Source organism: Cnephaeus nilssonii, assembly GCF_951640355.1.
Source record: "Cnephaeus nilssonii genome assembly, chromosome: 11".
Lineage (NCBI taxonomy): Eukaryota > Metazoa > Chordata > Mammalia > Chiroptera > Vespertilionidae > Cnephaeus > Cnephaeus nilssonii.
Genome location: NC_137082.1, coordinates 29,065,306 through 29,083,770, shown reverse-complemented (window position 1 = coordinate 29,083,770; position 18,465 = coordinate 29,065,306). Strand labels below are relative to the sequence as shown.

The window sequence follows — 18,465 nt, the reverse complement described above, 5'->3', positions numbered from 1 at the left end:
GAACCTGGGACCCTTGAGTCCGCACCTGGCCCTTGAGTCCGCAGGCCAACGCTCTATCCACTGAGCCAAACCGGCCAGGGCAAGGTTGGCACTCTTAATGTTCTGCAAACCAGCTGTGTTCAGGGATTCCCAATTGTCCTGTATTTCCTCATATCCTTTCATTCTCCTCAATTCTTCAAAGGCTGTTTTTATCTAACAATAATACTGTACTTCTTCACATTTTCCTAGATCATCCATTCTTTATTTTAAAAGAAATGAGAAGTATTTGTTGGACCCTACACATTTACATGTCAACAATTATAAGCTACAAAATATATTTGTGATTCTTGGGTAAAAGAGAAATTACTTTTTAAAAGATAATTATACAATGAGTGGCCAGATTATTATGATCTCTGAACGCATAATAATCTGGCCACTCAGTGTATATACAAGTGTATATTTTAAATGTTAAAAAGAATTTTTTTCTTCTCAAGCCAGGGAATAAATTAATTAACAGCTAGAAATACTGCCTGTCAATCAATGTACTTATTGAACTGATTCAGAAGCATTTCCAGGCAATGGGAGACCTCTCAATTTGACAGGAAAAGAATGAGAAAGGGGAAGCTGACTGAAGCACCATTTGACTATAAGTCCGTGAATGGAAGTGGCTTACATTATGAAATACCCAAAAATCCAAAAACTTACAAGCTGAAAACCTATTACTCAGCAGTAGATAAAGTAATGTGGGCCTTGAGCTATGCCACCAGCCCCAAGTGACTGTTGAGCAACTGCGATGAGGTCAGACCAATTGACCAATAAAATACACACCAGACTTCAGAGTTACTATGGGGGGAGGAGGGTAATGTTAAATTAACAATGATTACTTTAAGTGATAGTTTTTTATATATTAGGTTATAAAATATATTACTAAAAATTCATTTTAGCTGCGTCTTTTTACCTTACTTAATATAGCTACTAGGATATTACATATGTGGAATAAACAATTGCAGGGCAGGAGGTCTGAACCAATGCAGCCCAAACAAGCAGTCCTCCAGATAAACCTCCCATCCAGGAGACCCGCAGCGTGTGGAACCACCACCTGCTCCAGCACACACCAAGCCTCCTGCCCTAAGGCTAGAGCAGGCACAGGGACCAAAGGACCAAGCATCATACCTAGGTGTCCCAGGACAAGAAGTGGCAATGGAGGAAAATTGCTACAGAAGAATTTGTTCAATGAGAGGCAAGAACAAAATGGAAGAAAAGTGGTGAACGTAATGATAGTGGATCAAATGATGACGCAAGCAACCTTGACGCTGATTCAAAGGTATTCCAGAAGCAACTGGCAGGGAAGATCGTCTCTTTACAAGTTATGATGGATAACTTGGCCAAACTTACTGATGCAAATTGAAGCTACTGGAAGCAAAGGTAGACACGCTATAGACAAATGTTTCATTCATGCATTCAAGATCTATGCAAAGAATTCCTCCCATTGGAATCTTCTACCCAAGTGTTGTTGCAGAAAGAAGCAATTCTCCTGCAGCTAATACTGCAGGTTCTGCTGCAGCATCTGACACCGAGAGCAATTTCTATGCTACATGGAAAGCTGGTGATTTTGGAAAGAGCACAATAGCCCAGACATAAGAGGAGAAATACTTCTGCACACTATCCTTCTATGAACCATCTAAAATAATAAAAGCGTAATGTGCTAATTAGACAGGACAGCCAGACGTCCTTCCAGACGAAGCCACAGTGGCAGGGGCCGAGGCAGAGGTGGTTAGGGGTGACCAGGCAGGCAGGCGAGCAGTTAGGGGCAATCAGGCAGGCAGGCGAGTGGTTAGGGGCGATGAGGCAGGCAGGCAGAGTGGTTAGGGGCGATCAGGCAGGCAGGCGAGTGGTTAGGGGTGATGAGGCAGGCAGGCAGAGTGGTTAGGGGTGATCAGGCAGGCAAATGGTTAGAAGCCAGCAGTTCTAAATTGCGAGAGGGATGTCCGACTGCCAGTTTAGGCCAGATTCCTCAGGGATCGGGACTAAACCAGCAGTCGGACATCTCCCAAGGGGTCACAGATTGCAAGAGGGTGCAGACTGGGCTGAGGGACACCCCCCACCCGTGCATGAATTTTGTGACCCAGCCGCTAGTCTATAACAATAAAAGGATAATATGCTAATTAGACTGGATGCGGCAGGAGGGCCGGCAGGGGCCGGGACCGAGGCCTCTGCACGAATTTCGTGCATCAGGCCTCTAGTCTATCTATACTAATAAAAAGTTAATACACTAATTAGACCAGGAGACCTTCTGGGACACCTTCCGGACGTCCTTCTGGACAAAGCCATGGTTGCAGGGCCGAGGCAGAGGCAGTTAGGGGCGATCAGGCCAGGAAGGGAGGGCAGTGGGGGGTGATCAGGCTGGCAGGGGGAGGGGGGAAAGTTGAGGGCGAGCAGGCCAGCAGGCAGGTGAGTGGTTAGGAGCCAGCAGTCCCAGATTGTGAGACGGATTGGGCCTAAACCAGCAGTTGGACATCCCCTGAGGGGTCCCAGATTGGAGAGGGTGAAGGCCGGGCTGAGGGACAAACCCCCTTCCCCCGGGCACAAATTTCGTGCACCAGGCCACTAGTATATCTATAATAATAAAAGCCTAAGCGACTGTCGCAACCAAACGGACGACCAAACAGGCTGTGTGGGGCAACTAGGCCGGCAGGGGGGTTAGTGAGGGGTGACCAAACGACCAAGCAGCAGGCTGCGTGGGATGACTAGGCCAGCAGGGGGTTAGTGAGGGGCAACCAAACGACCGAACAGCAGGCTGCGTGGGGCAACCAAGCCTGCAGGGGGGTAGTTGGGGGCGACCAGGCCAGCAGGGGGGGTTGCAGTGAGGGGCGACCAAACGACTGAGCAGCAGGCTGCGTGGGGCGACCAGGCCCGCGGGGGGGGGGGGGGGGGGGGGCGGTTGGGGGCAACCAGGACGGCGGGGGGGGGGGGGCAGTGAGGGGCGACCAGGCCGGCAGAGGGGGGCAGTGAGGGGCAACCAGGCTGGCTGGGGGGGCAGTTAGGGGCTACCAGGCCGGCGGGGGGGAGGGGACAGTTGGGAGCGACCAGGCCGGTGGGGGGCATGAGCAGTTAGAGGCGACCAGGCCGGCGGGGGGGTAGGGGGGACAGTTGGGGGCAACTAGGCCAGCAGGGGGGGCAGTTGGGGGTGACCTGGCCAGCAGGAGGGGCAGTTAGGGGAGATCAGGCAGGCAGGTGAGCAGTTAGGAGCCAGTGGTCCCGGATTGTGAGAGGGATGTCCAACTGCCGGTTCGGGCCTAAACCAGCGGTCGGACATCGCCTGAGGGGTCCCGGATTGGAGAGAGTACTTGCTGGGCTGAGGGGACCCCCCCCCCCCCCCGTGCATGAATTTCATACACCGGGCCTCTAGTATATATATAAAAGCCTAAGCGACCGAACGACCAAACACTGGTTGACTGGTCGCTATGATGCACACTGACCACCAGGGGGCAGACACTCAATGCAGAAGCTGCCCCTTGTGGTCAGTGCACTCCCACAGCCAACTTTGCACAGCCCCTCCCCCAAGGCAGCCGGCCTCACACCGGCCAACCTCCCGTGGCCCCTCCCCCCGATCACCGGCCAGGCCGAGGGTCCCCACTCGTGCACAAATTCATGCACTGGGCCTCTAGTATTGCAATATTAGTGAACGGCATCGCCGGGTGCTGCCTCTTGTACCACATGCAGATTGCATATCCAACCTCAACAAACCACTGCTTCCTGCCCAGTCCTATCACATGAGTCTGCCATCTAGCCTGTGGTGGATGGTTTTAGTAACAACCAACAACAACAAAAAAGAAAAAGGAAATTACATAAGTGACTTCTACTATGCTTGTATTGGTAGCGCTGGTCCAAAAATTGTGGCTACCAGGAAAAGAGAAAAGTAAATGCTATTTCAATGTATACAACCATGATAATCATGCTCAGACTCCATCCAAAGAATGTGTTCTGACACTCTGACTTCTCACACACACACACATACCACACAGGGATGGCCATATATTTTAATCCAAACATCAATACAAACCCTACATTACTATCCTACACAAGCGGCTGTGCAGCACACACTCTGACGGAGGGGAGCAGGTGCCATAACCTAATTTCTCACATCACAGCACTGGGGGCGGGGGGGGGGGGGCGGGGAGGGAGGGAGCCAGGTCTGAGGAAGGCCTAAGTAAAGCTCCACAGGCTAATAAGCACAAACTCAAAGGTCATAACCGAGTTGGAGCTCTTCTCTGGAAGCTCAAAACCAGCACCAAGAAATCTAAATAAAACACAGCATCCATCCAAGGGTAAACACTACTCAGATCCAGAGGGCCTTTATAACTACCAAACGGCAGGCTCTGATTCTGTAGGCAAACCTAAAACAAAGTAATACCTGTACATAAGAAGAGTTATCATAGAAGGAATAGGGCAGGTTTATCGATGAGATTGTCCCATACCAAACAGAAAGCCAGCAAACAATTCAGACAATTTATAAATATCTGATCTTAATCCAACAACACTAACACAGATTTTTAAACATATCTTTAAACAAAAAACAAAATAAAAAACTGTCCCACTGGAGTTGTTCTAATATGCTTAGAATCACTTTCATAGTAACCGTTACACAACCCTTCCTTCCTTACCTTCTTACATAAGCTCTGTAATCATCAGTGTTTACATAGGGTTTTGAAAACTCAAGTTTTCCCGTAAATATTTAATTCTCTTGTTGCTACTGATCCAACTACAAACTACGCAGCACTTTTATAACATGTTTAGTAATAAGAGGGACACTGACGTCAATAGCACACAGTCCATAAACCAAAATCACCAGAATTACCAGACAGCCTCTCAGAAATCAGCTGCTAAGATAGAAATTTCTCCTCAATCCTCAAAGTTTTTGACCCAGTTTATATCCAAGTCCCTCTCATCTGTGGATCATCTTCTAAAACGAGCCTGAACCAGGCACCCTGGTCTCCAGGCTCCAGGCACTGGGCAGAGCTGGTATTCTCAGCTATGAAAGATGAAAGGTACTAACTAGCAAGCCTTCTCCTTTACATACATACTTTTTTTTTCTATTGATTTCAAAGAGGAAGGGAGAGGTAGAGAGAGATAGAAACATCATTGATGAGAATCACTGATCCACTGCCTCCTGCACGCCCCACAATGGGGATCGAGCCCGCAACCAGACATGTGCCCTGACTGGGAATTGGACCGTGACCTCCTACCAAGCCTTCTTTTTTCTGTTCAGTAAGAGCTTAATTTGCTGGAACCTGTACTGATAGCGTCAAAGAAAATGGGATAAGCCAATCATTCGGCCAGTTTCCTGCACTGCCACAAGAGTCGAAACAATGAGGTGGAAATGGCATACACGTGAAGCCAATTTACCATCTGACTGGACAGACTGGGGCAACTAATGAATTACAGAAACATGATCATTATCGAGCTGTGTGTGAGAGCTCAGAGTAAAAGGAACTCAACAGGGCTTGAAGTGGTCAGAAATGACTTTGGGGAAGTGAAACCTAAAGTCAGGCTCAAAGGGTGGAGAGTCCCAAGTGGGAGGCAACCATGGAGTCCAGAGACTGGTAGGAGTAGGGCATGTCTTTAGGACATGAACACAGCAGACCCACAGCAGCTGTGGGAGGTGGAGGAAGAAAACTCTCCAAAGTCCAATGTAAACACAACTTTAGGAAACCTGCGTTTCTGGGCAGAAGAGAGAAGAAAGAGCCCACTGCTGAATAATCTTAAAATGGAAGATCAAGAAGCTTGTGTGTTAATCCAAGTACAATAATCTTGGCAATTAGGATGATGGAAGTGACAAAGAAAGGGGGATGGACAGAGGGAGTGATGTCAAAGAAAAAGAAAACACAAAAACAAAAAACTTGGTGTCAAAGAGGACCTCTAAGAAAAGAACAAGAGTGCCCCCTTCAGAAATAAGTAAGGATGTGGGTTGGGCGAGGCAAGTAATGTCAAGGTCTGGATACGTTAAACCTGAGCTTGTCCATTTGACAAGCAACCACCACAGACCACCAGGAAGGAGAGAAAGTAGCTCTATGAAACAACACAGCAGAGAGAAATCTGTAAGCTGAAATATAAGGGTGGTAAGTGAAACTGGGATAGCATTTATTTTGCGGGTATCCCCAGACAAAATTGTCTTCCCCTCACTTCCCTAATCATTAATAAATATTACTTTTAGAATGTAACATATACAATCTGATGATGATGGCTTAGGGAAAAAAGGCTACAAAACAAAAAAACTGAAAGAAATATGCAAAAATAATCACAATGGTGTCATTAGGTGGTGACATCAGGGATATTTTCTTCTTAATTTTTGGAAGTTCCCAGGTTCTACTTATTTTTTTTAAATAGCAAAGACTGACTTCATTAGAAAATGAAAGTAAACATTTTTAAAAAGGAATGATCCCCTCTAAGCACTTGTGAAAGCTCTTATAGCTGTACACCTAAACAGTGAATTTTATGGTATGTAAATTAAAATAAATAAAAATACCATTGGCAATGTTTCATACCCACTACACTGGATAAATTTAGTTTTGACAATACCAAGTGAAAAACATGTTTATCAGTAGCAGTGCAAGTTCTTGCAGCTTCTCAGCAGAAGAGTGCCAATATCTAACACAATTTAAAAACTGAAGCCCTGGCCGGTGCGGCTCAGTGGTTGGAGTGTCACGGACTGAAGAGTCTTGGGTCCAACTCCCAGTCAAGAGCACGTGCCTGGGTTGCAGGTTCAAACCCAGCCCCAGTTGGGGGGTATGCGGGAGGCAACCAATCGATGTTTCTCTCTCTCTCTCTCTTTTTCTCTATTTCCACTCTAAAAAAAAAGATGGGAAAAATATCCTGTAGTAAGGATTAACAACAACAAAAATTAACAACTGAAGGACCTTATGCACTATGCCCAACAATTTTACTGCCAGGAACTTACTATGGACAAAATATGTACAAGAAATTTCACTGTTGTATTGTTTAAAATAGAAAATAACTAAAATAACCAAAATGCCCATCAATCTTTGGTTGCAGGAGAGGGTAGGCGGAAAGAAGGGGGGGAAAGGAAAGCTCCTTGGTAATGTATACATGCTTAGCCTCATTGCTTAAATTGCAGAATGCTTGAGAGAGTAAGGGAACAGGTCTTAAATGTCCTCACACCCAGGGTTCATACATATGACCCTGACCAGGAGCACCAACAGTAGGTACTCAAATGTTTGCTGATTAAAAAAAAAAAAACACCTCAAAAACAGGTAAAACGAAAAGACTTACCTCCTACCTTGTTATTAATGCAAGTGGCAAGACTGTGCCTATTTATTTTCTAGTTTAATCTACATGGAATGTGGCCTAAAGAAGTCCATTACCTTGTCATTAGCATTAACCTAACAATTATTCCCAGAACTACACTTAGACTGTTGCTGACATGCAAAGGGTGAGGTCAAGCACAAATGCGTTCTAACACTACAAGGCTACAAGCTGTCAGCACACTCTGTCATGAAACACAGAACGACAAAGGTTGTATTTCAGACGCACCTAAATGCCAGGACGTGGACCTGTCCATATGCTTTCCATTACACGCCACTGAGCTCCATTTCCTTCTGCTGTCGAGGTCCAAGCTCGAAACCAGACAGGGAGTCCCGATTAGCAGGGTTAAGACCTAGCCAGAAAAGAAACAAATGATAAATAAAGAGTGATAGTAAACCCAGCAGGAGGCACACTGCATGAATGGCATCCACTTCTCACTCCTGGAGCTTGCTGTTACTTCTTCACTTCTAAGGAGTATTTCCAAGGCCCAGCCCATCCCTGGGCGGGATCACAGACTGCACCTTTGGTCCCTTAAAAATCAACTCTCCATTTGCACAAATATTTTGGAAGAGGGTATTTTAGAAGATCTGGAAAAAGCAATTTTGTACTCACTTGGGCATTCTTCCTTGACAATTTTTTCCTCTCATGCTCACCTTAGAACATTTTCATTGATTTTTAGAGCAATGGGAAGGAAGAGAGAGAAACATCAACCTGAGAGAGAAATATCTATCGGTTGCCTCCTGCACATGCCCAGGCTGGGGCCGGAGACAAAACTGGCAACCTAGGTATGTGCCCAGACGGGGAAATGAACCCTCAACCTTTCGGTGTACAGGATGGGACAGCGCTCCTACCAACTGAGCCACACCAGCCAGGGCATTTTCTTTGATAATTTTTTAATTCCATATTCTCTAGCACAGGGCTTTGATTTAAAAAACAACAACAACAACAACAACAACAACAAAAGCTTTTTAAGAACTTTCTTCCACAACCCTGGGAACCACTGGGCCCACACTTTATAGGTAAGAAACTCAAGCGGGGTAAGGCTCCTTGTCAAGGTCCCAGAGCTTAGAAGAGATGTGGCATTACAGGGTGAGCCCCTGCCTCTCATTTTACCTCTACAATGCCTCCAACGCCTCCACTAGAATGAACTGAAGATACTGCATTTGTGGAGAAATCAAAGATTTAATTATTCAAAAATCACCTTGTTTTAAAACCTCTTTAAAAAGTGTTAATACACTGGAGGTTGCTCCCATAAAAGCAGGTCACGTTCTATTTAAGCTGGGTTATTACTAGGTACACATGCTCATTTTATTGTTTATTAAGTGAATGTATTTATACATACTTGCACCTATGCATGCATTTCACAATTTTCCAAAAACCCAGAGCCGTGGCCAGGTGACTCGGTTGGTTGGAGCATCCCCGTACACCAAAAGGTTTGATTACCTGGTCGGGTGAGTGCGGGAGGCAACAGTTTAATGTTTCCCTCTCTCCCTCCCTTCCTCCTCCCTTCCTCTCTCCAAAAATCAATTAAAATAAAACAGAGCCAGACTCCTGCGGCTGTCTCTGGAAAAGAAAATCGCATGAGGTAGTAGTGATAGTTTAGCCAGATACCAACACATTTCTCATTAGGAAATACTTGGGCTGGGAATCTTTCACCTCCACTGTTTGTTTTGGGTCATTCACCAATGACCCCAAAGTCAATACGCACGTAAAAGGCAGCACACTTGGAGCAGCCCAGCCTTTAATGAACCCCCAGTGACCCTATATATATTTTTTAATTAATTTCAGACACTGAACATTAACCTTTTGCAGTTTGGGACAAAAATATTACTAGTAAGTTTGAGTGATTAGAATATGAATGGAGAAATTCTGTTTTTCTCTAAAACATATTTTTGCATGTGAGGCAATAAATAAATAAATAAAGTAATTTATTTCCCAAAATAAATTACTGGTAACCATCAATCTATTTTAAGCTATGTCTATTAAAATGACAGAGTCAGAGGGAGGCACAAAAGCAACACCCGTTAGTGAGGATTGGGAATAATGGAAAGCACGTGAAAAGAAGTAATGAAAAGCTTTGAAAGAACAGCTTACTTTTCATTAAATAAACTCTAATCATATATATTGTTCTTTCGAAAATACAAGTTGCACATGTATTAGTATAATCCCACTTTTATTAAAAGTATAATTATATAGCACATATCTGTGGACAGAGAAAAGGGTTAGAAAGGCTAAACATCAAACCGCCTTGAAGTCTAGGGGGTCTAAGAGTTGATGACTTCTGAAATTTGCTTTATACAATTCTGACCAGTTAGAATTCTTTTCCAACGTGCATATGCTTCCTTTGTAAATCCTTTAAAGAGCTGAAAAACCCATGTTAATTTTTTTTTTTTTAAGTTTCCATGAGGGCAAAGCTGCAAATCTACCAAATGTCATTTTATCTACAAATCACAGGAAAATTCTGAAAGGATAAGTGAAAGCCACAGACCATGAAGATGTATTTTTGGGAAGTATTTCTTAAAGCTGACTGGTAAGATGAGTATTTGGAAGAACTGGCTTTCTAACTCCACCGACCAAACTATCATAGACCAAAACACAGAATGAAGTCGGAAGTTCTAATATTGGAAAAACGCAAATTTATTTTTGAGGAAAGACCTAAGCAGGAAGGGTCACTCAATAAAAACAAGCCTGAGTCATCAGTGAGCATCCTTGAACTTGCGTCACTGGAACACCCCTACCATTCATCCGTTCCAGCACACTCGGGAAGAATGAAAACCTGCCCTTGGAGCACAGGCTAGGGGGCTGAGATCAAAGCCCAGGCCCCAAGAGCAGGTCAGAGGAACCTCACCTGGAGCACAAAGACGCCCCACCTGACTGTCCCCCAGAAAGGCCACTGGGAACTTACAAAAACTGTTCACAGTGCTTCTGCTGTTTGTTAATTGGGATTTTCAAAATGATATATGTGGTGATTCCCAAATTTTTATTTCATCGAGAGAGAAAAAGTCGCTAAAAAATTCAGGTGAATTTTAGAATTAAAATAATTTTAGAAAAATATAGAATTGTAGTCTTTGTCTTTTACCATTTCCTTAAAAAGGGCAACATGAACACTTCTGAAGCAGGAAGGATTTAACCCCAGAGCCAATACCATTCACAGCCCAGGAACTCTGAGCAGCCAACTCATTATATCAATTCAGTAGATTCCAAAAAAAAACGCTAACAAAACTCCAACGCCTGATTTTAAAAACAAAAACCTTTTCAATAAAAATTAAAATGATACTTGAATATCACAAAGAACATCTGAAAACAAGGGCCAATAAAAATGCTATGTACTCAGCATGCTTTTACATTTAGCTTGTACTTTTCATTTTGGGGAGTGGGGGGGAGGGTCTTTTTTTTTCTTATTTTAGTTTGTACTTTTTAAAGTAGTTGCAAAAGGAGCACATGAATGTACCTGAAAATGTTGGTGAAATGGGCAATTTTTAAAATGAAAACTTTTTTGAAAACCTAAACAAGTAACATACAAATAGAAAAAATTATAAAAGCAAAGAACTATGCTCAAAAAGGTGCCAGGCTCAGACAAATTCACAGTCCAGTTATTCCCTAACCTTTCCAGTAAAAAAATGGAAAACAGGAAACCTTCCCTATTCCTAATTGTAAAACCGACAAATTAACAAAGAAAGCCCAAGAGAAGACAACTGTATGTTAACCTCACTTGCCATTCCTAGATTCTTTTTTTTTTAACTTTTACAAATTTGGCATGAAAAGAATGGTTTCAATATTGATTTCTTTTATCCCTGTGTATATATTATCTTATGAACCATGTGTGCCTTTTGTCCATTTTCAGCAGGTTTGGCTTCTTCTTATTCATTTGTAAGAGCACCTTGTAAATTAAGGACATTAACCCTTTGTCATGTTGCAAACATTTTCCCCAGAAAAATCAAATGACTGCTTTGCCATTCTGTTTATACCACTTGAAATAAAAGACACTTTTAAAATCTCTCTGGTGTTAAATCTAATTATCTTTTCGTAATTTCTTCTATCACTTTTATGCTTTGAAAAGTCCCCCCCGTTCCGAGATCAGAGAAATACTCGCCATCATTTTCAGCTAGATGTTTTTGGTCAAAATAATTTAAAAATGATGAGCGGCCATCCTTTTAAAAATGCACATTCAATTAAATCATTGCTCTAAGAAAATAGATGAGCATAATTATATTCACTTTACTTGTAAAACAAGTGAGTGAGAAATGACTAAAATATAACAGTAAAATACTTTATGATAAAATACTACAAAGCCATTCTATAGTATACTATCTAGTGACATGGAGAAGGTCATAATTTGTTACTAAGTGGGGAAAAAAGACAGAACATCTCCATTTATATAAAAACTACACTTATCTTGCAAGCCAGGCAAGCGAGACACCTAAATATTAAGAATAATATTGCCCCAGCCCTGACCAGTTTGGCTCAGTGGATAGAGCGTCAGCCTGTGGACTGATGGGTCCCAGGTTCGATTCCGGTCAAGGGCATGTACCTTGGTTGCGGGCACATCCCCCGTATGGGATGTGCAGGAGGCGGCTGATCGATGTTTCTCTTTCATCGATGTTTCTAACTCTCTATCCCTCTCCTTTCCTCTCTGTAAAAATCAATAAAAAATATATTTAAAAAAAAAAAGAAGAAGAAGAATACTGCCCCAACCAGGTAGCTCAGTTAGTTGGAGCATCGTCCCATACACCAAAAATATTTTGTGCTCAAATCCCAATCAGGGTACATACCTGGGTTTCGGGTTCGATCCCCATTTAGGGCACACAGAGGAAATATTTAATTCAAGGCAAGTGGGGGCTGCACCAATCTTCCTAATTACCTGAAGATCTAGGAGTAATTAATACCTGATTTATATTCCTGGCAAAATGACCAAGTTAAACATGCAACCCAGTGACAATTATCCATGGTAGGTAAGTTAAAGCCTGCTAACATAACGGTTCCATTTTCCCCTTAATAAACTGTACCTTAGCATGTGAACAAACACTGTTGAGTAGAACTAAGATGAGAAGCCTATTTTATGTATGCTCAACCCAAGACTTCCTAAAACCTTTCCAAAACGTCTAGGAGTGCTCACAATCAGATGACAAGCAGATTAAAGTGACTGGAGGTCAGAACTTTGAACTCAGAACCAGGGAAGACCTGGAGGGAGGCAACTTCTCCCAGCCTGTGCCCCAGTGTCTGACCCAGCACCCTGCCTGAGAACAGGGTTCAAGAAAGGTGGGTGGGAGAAGGAACACAAAGGGTTTAGAAATCAGAAGTTCCACCCTCCAAGGGCAGTGGGGATACAGACAGGGAGCAGAGACTCCATTCAGCTGGAGAACCAGAATCCAGACCCATCTCATTTTGTTTTTCTTAAATCCTCACCGGAGGACATGTTTTTTTTCATTGAAATTAGATAGAGGGGTAGGCAAAGGGAGAGAGAGAAACATAGATGTGAGAGAAAACAGCAATCCATCGGCTGACCCCCTGCACCCACCCCAACCGGGGATAGAACATGCAACCCGATTATGTGCACTAACTAGGAATCGAACCCTCAACCCTTCGGTGCACGGGATAACGCTCTAACCAACACACCGGCCAGGACCCATCTCAGTTCTTATCAGAAACTGTGAAGAGAACAATACTGCCAGGAAATGCACAGAGGTATCAGTGCCTACTCCCTGTGGTGTGCTACACGAATTATTAAGTTTCCCATCCACAACCTCAGACTAATGAGCCCTAAAGTCTAGTTAGGACAAGTATTTCAGATACCTGGAACACAAAGGAAAGCCCTTCTTTTTTTCTTTTTTCTTTTTGAAAAAAAGCCTAAAAGACATAATTAGAGAGTCACTAAAGGCTATTCTCTGAGTCTGATGCAAATTTTATTTTTTAGTTCTACTGGAACACGTAAATAAGAAATTAAGGCACAAGAGCTCTATCAACCCAGAAAGGACATCATTATGTGCCCAAAAGGAAAAGCTTTAAACACCAAAACTATCCACTTGAGTGGAAAGCTCGTAAATGACACCTCGCCTCCCTTTCTGTTTAGAGCAGTGATGGCGAACCTATGACACGCGTGTCAGCACTGAAAGGTCCCAGGTTCAATTCTGAGGTGGCCGCATGCCGAGGATGAAACATTTGCTGCTCCTGAGGATGAAACATTTGCGAAATAATGTTTTTTCCTCAAAGTGATACACTACCCAAGAGTTATCCTCAGTTTTTTGGCGAAGTTTAACACACCAAGCTCAAAAGGTTGCCCATCACTGGTTTAGAGAGTAACAGCACCCAACTTCCAGGCCATCCCACTTAAAGTCCCTGTTTACTGGGATCATGATGTGAAAAATCTTCAAGTTCAAAATGTAGTACTGTTACATATTACAACATGGATAAATCCTAATAAGCACATTATGCTAAGTAAAAAGCCAGTCACAAAAAGATCACCTATACTGGTTCTATTTATATAAAATGTCCAGATAACGCAAATCCATAGGAATAGTATAGAGTTGTGATTGCCAGAGACAGAGGGGAGGGAAAAATGAGGAAGGACTGCTATTAGGTATGGGGTTTCTTTTGGGGGCAATAAAAACGTTCTGAGATTAGATAGTGTGATGATTATGTAATCAGCTAATATACTAAAAAACAACTACAGCGTATCAATAAAGCTTTTTTCTTTTCAATGTTATTCTGTGTCACGAGCCCATCTGCCGGTGTGAGTCAGTGGTTGAGCGCCGACCTAGGACCAAGTCATGGTTCATACATGCTCAGGTTGCGGGCTCGATCCCCAGTAGGGGACGTGCAGGGGGCAGCCGATCAATGATTCTCTCTCATCATTGATGTTTCTCTCTCTCTACCTCACCCTTCCTCTCTTAAATGAATAAAAATACATTTATTTTTTTTTTAATTTTATTTTTTTATATATATATTTTTTATTTATTTATTTATTTATTTATTTATTTATTTATTTATTTATTTTATTGATTTTTTACAGAGAGAAAGAGAGAGGGATAGAGAGTTAGAAACATCGATGATAGAGAAACATCGATCAGCTGCCTCTTGCACAACCCCCACCGGGGATGTGCCCGCAACCAAGGCACATGCCCTCGACCGGAATCGAACCTGGGACCTTTCAGTCCGCAGGCCGACGCTCTATCCACTGAGCCAAACCGGCCTCGGCTAAAAATACATTTAAAAAAGAAAAAAAACCTGGGAAGTACATTTTAGGAGTTGACCAACACCTATTCAGGAAACAAAACAGTAAGTACAAGAGCTCAGAGTTGAAAACAGAAATGGAAAAAGAGTTGAAGCTACTTTGGAGCATTACCCTAAGCACTAAACTAAACACTCGAAAAAGTAAATTGAGCCCCATGTCTGTTTGTGTGTTTTTTGTGAGGTGTTTTTTGTTGTTGTTGTTAATTGAAGTAATAAAATTCCCTACCTTATGCGACTCCCAGAGGTAAAGATGAACTTCCTGTCCCCCCCTCCCCGCCCCCCATTCAGGGCCCCTGCTGGTATCATCTAGAGCAGGTCCATCTGGGAACTCAGGAGATGAGGGTGCAAACACCACACTCTGCAGCAACCATTCAAAATAGGGACATGCAGGACCCGAGCTCACACTGGGTGTCAGGAAGCAGGTGTAAAAAGGAGGACTTGAACAGAAAGGGCAAAATCGGTATTGCTAGCATGTTCAGTTTATCTTCACAGGGATAAAAGAATAAAGGAGGAGAAAAAATAACCCACAAAACTTCTGAGGGAAAGAACACTTTCAAAAGACTGTGGGTCAGAAACCCGGTCACAAAAGATGACAGCGTGGCTAGAAAATAGAAGCCCTTGGGATGAACCCAAAGGAAAGATATAACTCATATAATTCTTCCTGGCAAGACATTTGAGGTCATCCTAAAATCAGCATGGAAACTGGACTTATTTGGAAAATTACCACAATAACAGGGACAGACGCTACCAAAAATTGCTGTGGTATACAAAACGCCAAGGTCAATATCAAGGTGGCAAACTTTGTTCATTTAAAAACACCATGTATAATCCTGTATTTTACTGAAAAGGGTATTGAAAATAGGGTACTTCTTCAATACCATTAAAGATTATATACAATATGGTATTCCAAAAAAAATTGACTGTCACATTTAAAATTGTTCTGTGTGTACTCTGAAATTATAAGAAATGTATAGAAAAAAAAGTTATTATCTGCAGCTATTATGATTACTAAGAGAATCAACTGAAAAACAGAAACAGAGTTTAGTTAGGTGGCATAGCAGACAGTGCTATTTCATTTTCCTCATGGGCACACAAAATAACTCCATTTCCCTTGCATGGGGCCAACAGACTGGGGCAAATACCACTACTTCAAAGCTTGGCCCATAAAAACATCTTCCATGCATAAAATTCCATGGCAAACTTAGAGGCCACAGTCAGCTGTGTTATAAGATGGAAGGAGCCTAGTTTCCCAACTCATCACTTAGTGGGGAGGAACCACCTAGAAAAATGTGAGCAAGAAATAAATTTTTATCTTATAAGGACACAGATTTTGCTAGCACAACTACTCTGAATAATACAGTTAGGAAATAGTGTATGTGGCAGGAAGGGAGGAGCAAAGGGAAGTCATCTCACTCTAAATGGCAAACGTTTTTAAATAAAAGAGCAATAAACAAGTAACCTGTATACCATATATTAGGGGGGGAAACCAAGAAAAATGAGAGATATAAAAGACCTGCATAGCCCTGGCTGGTGTGGCTCAGTTGATTGGAACACTGTTGGTTAGAGCATTGTCCCATGCACTGAAGGAAGGGCTGGGGGTTCAATTCCTGATGGGGCACATAACCTAGGTTGCAGGTTCAATCCCCAGTTGGGGCCAAATCAGGATGCATACCAGGCAACCTATCAATGTTTCTCTCTCACATCTATGTTTCTCTCTCTTTCCTCCTCTCCCTTCCTCTCTTGATAAAATCAATAAAAGCATATCCTCAGTGAGGATAAAAAAAAAAAAAAAAAAACAAAAAAAAACACCCTGTATAAATCAAAAGATTTGTTTGTGACCAAATAATTTAATATTATAAAGATAAGTCTCCCCAAAAGAACTTAAACATTTAATGAAATTACCCATTAAGTTATTTTGAAACCTTAAACTGAAAAATACTGGGGGGAAGAGGGGAATTGAGCATAGGCACTGTCAGATAGACAGTAAAGCCTACTATAAAGTGATTATTATGACAAAAATTGCAAGGTCGTGGCAAAGGAATAGGCAGATAAATGAAATAAAACAGTAAGTCCCATGACAGATCTAAAGATTTAGCACATGATTAAGGTGCTATTTTAAGTTAGTAAGAAAAGGGTGACAATGAATAAATGGTGATGGAATAAATGTAGAGGATGAAATAATCCTTGCTTCATATACAAACAGATTGATTATAGCCAAATTTTTTTAAATAAACTACCCAGCTGGCATGGCTCAGTGGTTGAGCATCAACTTATGAACCAGGAGGTCATGGTTCGATTCCTGGTCAGGGCGCATGCCCGCATTGAGGGCTTGATCCCCATTTAGGAATGTTTCTTTTTCTCTCCCCCCACCTCCCAACATGTCCTCAGGTGAAGATTAAAAAAAAAAAAAGTGAACAATATATAGGTGAATATTTATAAAATCTTGGGGTAGATAGGGCATGGGAAAAAAAGACTGACAGATTTGAATTCAAAGCATAGAATATCTGCACCTTACAACCAAAAAATGAAAATTTTTCAAAATATATTTGTACTGATTTCAGAGAGGGAGGGAGGGGGACAGAGATAGAAACATCAATGATAAGAGAGAATCTTTGATCGGCTGACTCTTGCACACCCCACACTGGGTATCGAGCCTGCAACCCAGGCATGTGCCCTGACCAGGAATCAAACCGTGACCTCCTGGTTCATAGGTCAACTCTCAACCACTGAGCCACGTGCCCTGGCAGCAAGCCTTTTCTATAAAAGGCCAAAGAGCAAATACTTTAGGCTGGCAGGTCAAATGGTCTCTTGAATGGGCGTGGCTGTGTTCCAATAAAGCCTGATTTACAAAAACAGATGCTGGGGGTTTTCTCACCAGCAGCATCCTCATCACCTAGGAACAGTTAGAAATGCAAATTACCAAGCCCCACCCAAACCTTCTGAATAAGAAACTCTCCTTTGAGATCCATCTTGTTAGACAAGGAAGAGGTTATACCCCCTGCCAGGTGATTTGCCTTTGGAGAGAGCAAAGGATTTGAGCCAGCATTGCAGAGAGGACAAACCACATTTGAGGCTAAAACCCCAACTACAGTGGAATGTATGAGAAATCCAGTTTCCAGCGGTGCTTTCCATCAGAAATGGAGAGAAGACCAGCCAGAGTTGTAATGCCAAGACCTCTCCCTGTGAAGTGAGAGTCCAGAATGAAAAAGCTGAGGCAGGCTGAATTAAAGCAGGCGCTGTGGTTGTCTGCTTGACCAAGGAAAAGCCACCTCAAAGGAAGACCAATGTGAAAGAAGTGAATGTGTTGGGGAGGAAGGCTGCGGAAGGTTCTTCCAGGAACAGATCGGGGAACTCAATGGAGGAACAAAGGACTCAAGCCAGGGTGCAGAGAGGCAAACACTGTAGCCAGGAATGAAGGACAGATGGGATAAGAGGAAGACAGGAGAAGGAGAGAAGGGTCCTCAGTCTCCTCCCAATGTACCCTCCAAGCTGTCCCGGAGAGTTTTCTACAACCCACATCTTAGCCGGTCACACACCCCTCAAGAAAGCTCTCCGGGGCCTTCCAGACAAAATTCAAGCCCCACAATATAGTGTCAAAGGAACTATATGCTCTGTACACCCTTTCCACTCACCATCTCCTCAGCCTCCCTCCAAGCATCCTGACCCAGTCAAGCCCTCTCACTTGCCTTTCCACCTCTGCTCATGCTGGTCCTTCCATCTGGAATGCCACCTTCCCCAGCCAGCCCACCTCTACCTTCAGACCCAAGTTCTTGAAAAGCATCCTGGCGGGGGGGGGGGGGGGGGGGGGTTAGGGGAGAGGAGGGGAAGGGGGATATATGTAATACTCTAACAACAAAGAATTATTTTTTAAAAAAAAAAAAGAAAGAAAGAAAAAGAAAAGCATCCTGGAACATAAAGGCACAGACAGCATGA

At 43.0% G+C, this 18,465-nt stretch overlaps 1 protein-coding gene across 4 annotated transcripts in view; it reads right to left on the bottom strand.

The window, feature by feature from the left end:
* SLC23A2 (solute carrier family 23 member 2) overlaps positions 1-18,465 on the bottom strand; it is a 128,037-nt gene that overhangs the window by 102,443 nt on the left and 7,129 nt on the right. For 3 of the 4 annotated variants that reach the window (XR_013814169.1, XM_079783906.1, XM_079783905.1), the window contains exon 2: positions 7,531-7,654. The exons of the other annotated variant lie outside the window; for it this stretch is intronic. The gene's annotated coding sequence lies outside the window, so the exon portion shown is untranslated. The remainder of the gene's footprint in view (positions 1-7,530; positions 7,655-18,465) is intronic. 4 annotated transcript variants of the gene reach the window in all.